Genomic DNA, 9,005 nt, shown 5'->3' with positions numbered 1-9,005 from the left:
TTTATATTATTATTACCTTTATCTTGTGAGTCATTCACATAACCGATGAGGTAAATCATATTTTTGTATCTTAGTTCCAAAGGATACAATTTCTTATATTAATAATAATAGTCGTACAGTTAGGTCTTGGTAGAAGGCAACTTTCAAAACAACTGGGTCTTGGTAGAAGACTACTTTCAAAACAGTTGGGTCTTGGTAGAAGACTACTTTCAAAACTGTCGGGTCTTGGTAGAAGACTACTTTCAAAACAGTTAAGTCTTGGTAGAAGATTTCTTTTATAGGGATCATAGGGATTTCTAGGGCTTTCCAAACGCTTTCAGCTACTTACAAACATTTTCATACTTATACAAACTTTCTTTCAGAACAATTCCAAGTCTTTCATTATAAGTTTTACTGATCAAAGACACATTAATACTTATCAATTCACCAGATTTTTGGCTGATACTCGCTTTCAAAATAACTTGTATTCTCATGTCACAAATAGACAGGTACGACAACCAGGTTTTGTGAAGACGGAGCAGTTCAGACTCGTATTTTATTTTGATTGTTCATTATGTTGTCTTATACTGTGAAAGAACACACTTGTAATTAAAATTATACTATTAATGCGATTGATGATGTTGTTGCTTGTTTACTACTTTACATTGGTGTGATACATTACATGACGTCCTCCGCCCCGGAACGTTTCCACCGTTCTCGGTTTTGTGGTGTGACAGATTGGTATCAGAGCATTGTTTATAGTGAATTAAGTATATCAACCCATAAAAGATATACTAACTATAAATACCATGGGATTAAAAATACTCTAACCAAGAGTATATACTTTTAAATAATAAAATATTTAACAAAGTATATGTTCCTGCATTCATACTAAAATCCGTGTCACAATGACAAGAACAAAAGTATTACGATTGTCGAATATCATAGGTAAGCTCGAGGATGTATGGTCAGTCTCGGGAGTGGCATAGCCTAATCAACTATGCTGGTCCGAGGAGTGATTAGCATATGCCCAAGAATGGTTGTGATATGGCAACAAGTCTATAAACTTAGCAACACCACTACAATGAGAACATTATAACAGAACCTAAGTCTAAAATACCATAGGGGTGTTTTGTGTTACTATAATTACTTACTTGAGAACTAAAAAGGATCTTCATTACTAAGTTGATAGTTGCTAAGTGGATACACTAAGGCTATATGTAACTAGGATGTTATAGACTTAGAATCTGTGAAAGTTTTGCTTTACCCCTATTCCTTGTGAATTTGGAGTTAAGGTCACTTATTCGAAGGCCTATCATGTGTTGATTACGTATAACTGGTATGCACTTTACAAATAATGATGTAACTAATGAAGATTTTCTAATAATTATCTAGATAGTCCGTCTAATAATTAATTCCTTCCCCCAATTCTCACGTAGATAACATGGTTGGACTCCATCCCCACGGCAACCCGTACCTTCCGAATGAAGTCATTGCTGGATGGTTTGGAGAAGAACCAGAGAATGATCATCCGATCCCTTTGAATGATCACCGCACTGAAGAACTCGCGGATGATGATAACTCTGAACCCGAAGTTGAGAACCTACCCCAGGCAGCTCCCTTTCCAGATCCTAACCCTCGTCCGGCTTTTCATGGCCCGACGCCTCCTTGGGTAGAATGCTTAGAAACATGGAGCCAAGGATAGGATCAGCCCATGCCATTTAATGGAGACCGAAGCTTTTATGACATGAGCAATGGGGGCTCAGCAGACAGAATCTTGCCAATCCTGGTCCGCAGAATGGCCCGAAATGAGATTCAAGGCAGGACAGCCCTACATCAGATCATAGAAGTTGTCACCAATGCAAGAATGCATACCCTTCGCACCATTCGCCTGGACGATGCTCATGAGAGATCTGAAAGAGACCAGGAAGCCCTGCTTCAAGCACTTGCTAAATCACAAGCCGAAGTCATAGAACTCCGAGTACGCCAGAGGGTGTACGAAAGACACCTGCTTGATGTGGAACGTCAACTGGATGAACTAAGGGTTCACCAGAGGGATAATCGTCACCAGTAGAGATACTTTACTTTCCTTCTTATTTTAAAGAATCGTTCTCCTATCTATGTCCTATGTGGCATTTTTCTATGAAACTGGCTTGTACTGTAGGTACTTTTAGTTAGGCCTTTAGGCGGCCAAAACTTTGCTACTCTGGATATGATGTAAGACCTTCTACAAGGTCGAATTTTCCTGAACATATTACATCTTAAACATCGATGATATTGACAGTCGGCTAACTTCCGTGTCACACTTTTGTTCAAATACTCTCATCATACTTTCATTGGAGTCTTTCTGAAACATGCTTTAGTCAACTCATTGGACTATAGTAATTTAACTCCGAAGACATTTCCAAGTCTCTTTTAATCGTTGGATCATGTTATTCACCAACCAACGATACCTTGGATTGAACGATAAACGTCTTGAGACCATTGTACGAACTTACTTCCACTCTTTGCTAGGACTTCATCATAGGGATGTAGGTCGAACCCACAAGAACATACTTCTATTCTTTACATAAATGATTGAACTACGTCTAGGTTCAATCATGCTCGCTCACAAATTCATTTTCTTTCCGTGAAACAGAATCATGTCGCCAAAGAAAAACGAGCAACCTATCAACCAAACACCAACACTTCAGATTGATGCAGCTACCTTTCAAGCTGCAGTCTCGGCTGCCGTGTCAGCTGTTCTGACCCACCTTACCGCTAACAACGCGAATGTTAGCGGGATTGTTAATAACAATTCCAATCCAGGTAACAATCAAGTACCTCAACAAGCAACAAACTACCACGACACCTCGAGCTCCATGACCAAGAGTAACAAACGGAAGTTTTGGGCTAAATCTAAGGACAAATCGCTTCGAGGGGCGAACAAGAAACAACCACCGGTAACGACCTTCACAGCCACGACATCTGTACCACTTACTACCATCCCTTTGGGTATCCCAATTGCCCTTAACCTAGCCAGACAGTATGCTGGAAACTTACCGAAGTGCAATAAGTGCAGCTTCCATCATCTAGGAAGATGTCGTCTACCACACTGCTTTAACTACAACAACGACGGGCAAACTACCCGCTGCTACAGGATTCAGATCCAACACATTACTTCATCACCAATGTCGAAACCTCTCGGATATGCCATCTATGTGGCGTAATGGGACACTTCAAGAGGGACTATCCAGCAGAGCAGAACGACGATGGGACAGGAGGAGTTTGACCTCAGAATGAAAAGAGGCAACGACGGACCCTACTATAGTATAGGTTCAATTCCAATCCTCAGTATTTTGTATGTTGTTAAAACATGTTTAAAACTAGTGCAACTCGAGTCTTATCTTTTGCAAGATCCTGTTGGTTAAGGGACCTTCATGCTGCGTATACTTGTCTTTTGTAGTATACTTTGTTCGCAGCAGTATTCCTATAGTAACTCTAAATTATTGTAACCCTGTTAAAAGTTGCACTGTTGTGTTTTATCTGTAACGCTTTTATGTTCAAATCTAATGCCTTTTACTTCTAAGTAAGTCCGACATTATCATACAATACCAGTTTCGTGCGTACATCTCTTTCTCCGAAAACGTCTTTCTATCAAAGTCGTCTTTCCAGAACACCGAAGTACTCATTCATGGAGTACCTCATGTTTCTAATTCTTTCCGAAGAAATCTCAGCAACAGAATGAAAAGACCACGCTTCTCACCTTTGGGAGCTCTGGTCTTATTCTTCAAGAAGACCGACTTTAGAGCGTGCAATCATACATGCACTAATGCACCGGATCCCATTAGGACTCCGCAGTTAAAAGTGCTTAGGCGAGGGAAGTACTAGTATGGGTAATACCCTGGGAAGTACTCGTAGCGCAGACCTCAACAAGACTTCCATTAGAAATCATTACTCTCTGCCTCGCATAGATGAATCAGTTGAGCAACCGCAAGGAACGATGTACCTTTCAGAAATGGACCTAAGATCTTATTATCACCATTTGCGAGTGTTAGGGAAGGATGTCCCAAGGACGATCTTCCAAACTCGACACGGACATTGCGAATCCGTAGTGATACCCCTCAGATAGGACCAATACACCCGTAGTATTCATGAACTTAATGAATAGGGTACGCCTTTCTTACTTGGATTAGTTCATCATTGTCCTTATAAATGACTTACTTATCTACTCTCGTAGTAAGAAGGAAATCATAAAGAGCATCTACAACAAACCCTGGAAACATTATGATTAGAGAAGTTGTATGCAAAGTTCTCTAAATGCGAGTTTTAGATTTGAAGAGTCGAATTCCTAAAACACATTACAAATAATGTGGGAATTCTTGAGGACCCTGCCAAAAATCAAAACCGCTGAGAATTTGTCAGCACCAAAGACGCCAACAGGAATTCGCCAAATTTTAGGTCTCGCTGACCTACTGCCGAGAGTTCATTCAGAACTCCTCGCGAATTACGAAACCACTTATGACATTGACTCAGAATGGAGTGGCCCTTGACTAGGAAGACAAGCAAGAGGAAGAAAACCTTCGAATTTCAAGTGAGAGGCCAAATCCTCTTGGAAATCTCACTCTGGGAAGGGTTGATACGCTTCGGAAAGCGAGGTAAGCCAATTCAAAAATAGTTAGGACCTCTGAGATTCTTGCCAGAATCGATCCTGTAACTCACAAACCCAACCTACACCACGAACTCAGTAACGTACGTTTTACCCTTCACGTCTCGAACTTGAAAACGTACCTTTCCGTCAGGACTCTCGTGAGCCCACTCGACGAGATCGAGATCAACGAGATCCTCGCCTTCATGGAAGAACCATAGTGACCCTCGACCGAGTGGTCAAACGGACGAAGCAACGCCGCCGCCGATTAGTGAAGGTTCATTGGGATAACAACCGAGGAGCCGAATCCACTAATGAGCATGAGACCCAATTAAATAGGAAGTTTCCCCACCTCCTTGCTCGATTATCCATGCCTACTCCTTTACCTAAATTCTAATTTCGGGACAACCCGAAATTTCCATCCAGTTCAGTCTAACACTTCTTTGAAAGTCAAACTCATTGTTGTTATCTTTTAGCACAATTAGAAGTTTATATGAGCATTCTAAGCCTTTTACACTTAAGAAATAAGTGTCGGGGTTAATCGGCTGAAGTTTTAGCTCAAAGAAATGACCTTAAACACTCATGCAAGGAGTTCACGGCCAACACATGGGAGTTTACGGCCGTAAACTCCATGTGGGCCGTAAACCCTTGATTATATGATGAAAAGGGGGTCATTTGTTCATTCCTCCCTTCCATTTGGCCCAAATCCTCTCAAGTTTCATCCCGATCTTCGTCCCTGATCTTCAAACTCGTAAGCTTATTGTCTTAACTAGTTGATATCTTGCATGAACTAGTAATCTTACATGATCTCATCCGTGAAATCATTCCATTTTGTAGATCTTCAAGTTTCACCAAGAACACCAAGAACACACTCTAGTGTTCTTGGCCAAAACCGATCATTCGAGCTCGTAGATCGTAAGTACTCTTGATCCAACTCATTTGTCACAACTAGAAATTTTTATGCCTTGTAACTACAGCACTTATGCCAACTATGAATCAAAAACATGAAAGCATGCATGATGCTTACTCTATGACAACAGAATTTCAATCAAACACCTCATACAAGCATTGCAAGTAGTCAACAAGCAATTGGAAACCCTTGAAGATCTTGTCTAAGTCCATTTTGGACAAGGAACTTCCTTATTGGGCCCAATGGACCAATAAGCTTCCAATTTGACTATCTTGGGCTTAGAATTCTTAAATGCGCTCTAATTGGACCCACTTCCATTTATTTCAATATTTTGGGCCATATTGGGCCTAGAATGAAATAAATTATTTAAATGAACCATAATGGGCCATAATTAACCTAATTTAGACCTAATAGGTCATAAAAATCACATTTATATTTATTTGGACCAAACATCACTTAACATAACCATGAAAAAGGCTTAAGCATACAAGGCCCAATCCTTTTCTTTTTCCCTCTCCAAATCTCGGCCCAAGCCCAACCCAAAGAATGAAGAGTTGACTTGTAAGACTGCCACCTCATTTATACATCACATACCTCCATGCATGGACCAACATGCATCTAAGTTAGTCATCTCAACTCTCTCTCTCTTCTTCTTCTTGATTCTCGGCCGAGAGCTCCCAAACATGCACACTTCATCCAATTTTTATTAAACAAACTCTCTCAAAGAACATCCTCACCTTTCTTCATCAAATTTTCGAGAGTCAAGAGCTTTTCAAAGAGACTTTCCACAAAAATCATCATCCAAGGTAAGTTTACATTTAGATTTAGGATCTAGACTCTTAGTTTATCAAACATCTCATCTTAACTCAAGCAAATTCATGATCTAACTCCCTAGAATCATCTATGTTCGAAAACTTCCTCAAAAGGGTGCTAGGGCCGAAATCTTCTCTCAAATCTTCATCAAAACCAATTCCAAACCACAAGGTGAGTTTCATACCCCTTGTTTTCGGTTTTTATGGTACAAGTAAATGTGTAGATCTATGTGTAAATGTATGCTATGTGTGATTTGATGCATGTATGTGTGTGATATCTTGTGTTTGTGATGAATATGTTATTCAACAAGTGTGTAAAACCGAGATCTAAAACATAGGAAAGGAAATAAACCTAACCTAAATCATTTTACACTACTCAAGTCAAGAAAAATAGTTCATTGGTTAGGATGAACATATTTGGACATAAAACCAATTTTTGGGTTTAAATTGTCAAAAATACAAAACTAAGGGCCCAAACCGACAAATTATAATTTCTCGAGGTTCAAAAGGGTCCAAACAGTTTCTATAACAATTTTACTGAACATCAACTTTTTTGAGGGGCTTAAAATGTAAATTTGGAATTTAATGGGCTAAATTTCGGCTTTTCTGCCCAATAAGGCCAAACTGCGAGATTTCTAAGATGGAGGGTCTGAAAAGGAAGTTTTCTGTAAAAAAGGGGGGTTAAAGTGTATTAAAACCATTTCAAAGGTCAAAAATGTTTTTCAAATTCAAAAAGGATCAAAAATGTAAAAAATTTCTATTTTGGGCCAAAATTGGCAAAGTTTCCAAATTGAGGGTTCTAACTGAGAAACTTCATTTTGTAATGACTTAAGCTGTTTACAAAACAAATTTGGGCTAAAAACGTGTTCCCAACATGTTATGATACTAAAGTGTCAAGATAAATGGTTTAGGACTAAAATGGAAATTCTTTTTATATAAAGGACTAAAAGTGTTAACTTTATAAAAGAAGGGTTGTAAAAAGATAAAAATCTTACTTTCAAACAAACAAATCCCCTAAGACAAAATACGAGATCCACAACTACCGGCGAAACATAATAACGAATAAACATTCAACAACCAGTATCGTTACCAAACAAATTGATTCGGTCTCGAATCAAAAACAAAACAAAAATCAATAAACCATAGTATTTCAATAAACACGCGATAACTACGAGGAGTCAATATTCAATCTTTGGGCTTGAAAGTTTCAAATCGTGCTTGTTGGGCCTTGCTACCCCAATGCCATGATCTTTGGGCCCGAAGGGGACGCGCTTACATGTTAATGGGCCTTCTATGACCTAATTCCATGTAAAAGGACTTTCAATAGCTCTATCGTGCTGTTGGGCCCCAAGGGCCCATTAGTACTGCTAGCAAAGTCGAGAAGTCAAATACGAGTCGGGCCAAGTGCCTTTCGCATTCCCAATAGCCTTGAATGACTTATGGAAATAAAGGAGGCTTCTTACCCTCCTTTCTCCTTGGTTGTGGGGCTATGAGAAACCGAGTAAGCAGATTTGTGACATTAAACAAGAGAAGTCAGGGTGGTTGGATTATGTGAGTAGTATGGACGACGCCTCAAGGATCGTTCATAATTAGTAGTTATAAACTAGTCATTTTCAATAATGCGTGATTGTAACAACTCACAACCCTTAATTAATCCAATGTCACCTGGGTAATCAAAAACAATCGTCGTATCGGTTAAACAATAAACAAGTCATGTAATTTACGCATTGGGAAAACATCGGGTTTTCCTGGGGAGTTCAACATTTTAACCTATCTGATGTATACAAAGTTCAACAATTATTCATATTTTCAAAATCGACAAGCATATTTACGGATCTTCACACTTTTTTTTGACAAATACTCTTTTCAGAAAATATCGGATTTTCTGGGTTTGCAATTTTCACAAAAATCATTTTTCCATAACTGTACTTATGAACTCACCAACATTTCATATGTTGAACATTCTCAAAATAACTTGTATTCTTAGGTAACAGGTAAACAGACGAATATGTATCAAGTTATATCATGGTGTTTTGCTTAGATTAATGATCAAACGGTTTATGTTATGGAATTGTAATGTTTAAAACAATGTACTGAATGTAAACAATATCAGTTGTAATATTTCAATGCATGGTGATGACTGATATTATGATTCATGTATAATCATTGTGATGGTATTCAATTAAATCACAAGAGGTCTCGGACGTTTCCGCTGTCTGGTTCGGGAGTGTGACAGGTTGGTATCAGAGCTCTGTTTATAGTAAAGTAGCATATCTAACCACACATTGATATGCAACTAAAAACCAAAAGAGGGACTAACACAACTCTGAACAAAACAGGTAAAACATAACAATAAAAACAACGTTGATTGTATTAGGAAAAAGAACATAATACCGAACCAAACAAGATAATGCTAGTATCTCGGTTAAGCCAGGACTATTCTTAGTCATATCAAAGAGTGGATGTAGCTTGATCAACTACATTTCCTCCAAGGTACAACTATCACATGTCCTAAAGAGATCGTGATAGCTAGGAAACCTAAAAATATACCCCTTACCCCAAGAAGAGAACATCTGTTCAGTCTATACAATAGTTGTAGAGTCATAGGAGTAACGATAGTTTATTCATATACCTTCTCCCAGTCTTCATGGAGGGAGAGCAGCAGGGTATTCAGTTC

At 38.8% G+C, this 9,005-nt stretch overlaps 1 pseudogene; it reads left to right on the top strand.

The window, feature by feature from the left end:
• Positions 1-3,768: 3,768 nt before the first annotated feature.
• Positions 3,769-3,887, top strand: LOC145049146 (5S ribosomal RNA; annotated as a pseudogene).
• Positions 3,888-9,005: the final 5,118 nt, after the last annotated feature.

Source organism: Lactuca serriola, chromosome 4 (genome assembly GCF_051521515.1).
Source record: "Lactuca serriola cultivar US96UC23 chromosome 4, Lser_US96UC23_V15, whole genome shotgun sequence".
NCBI classification, from domain to species: Eukaryota; Viridiplantae; Streptophyta; class Magnoliopsida; order Asterales; family Asteraceae; genus Lactuca; species Lactuca serriola.
This window is presented reverse-complemented; position numbering and strand designations above follow the sequence as displayed.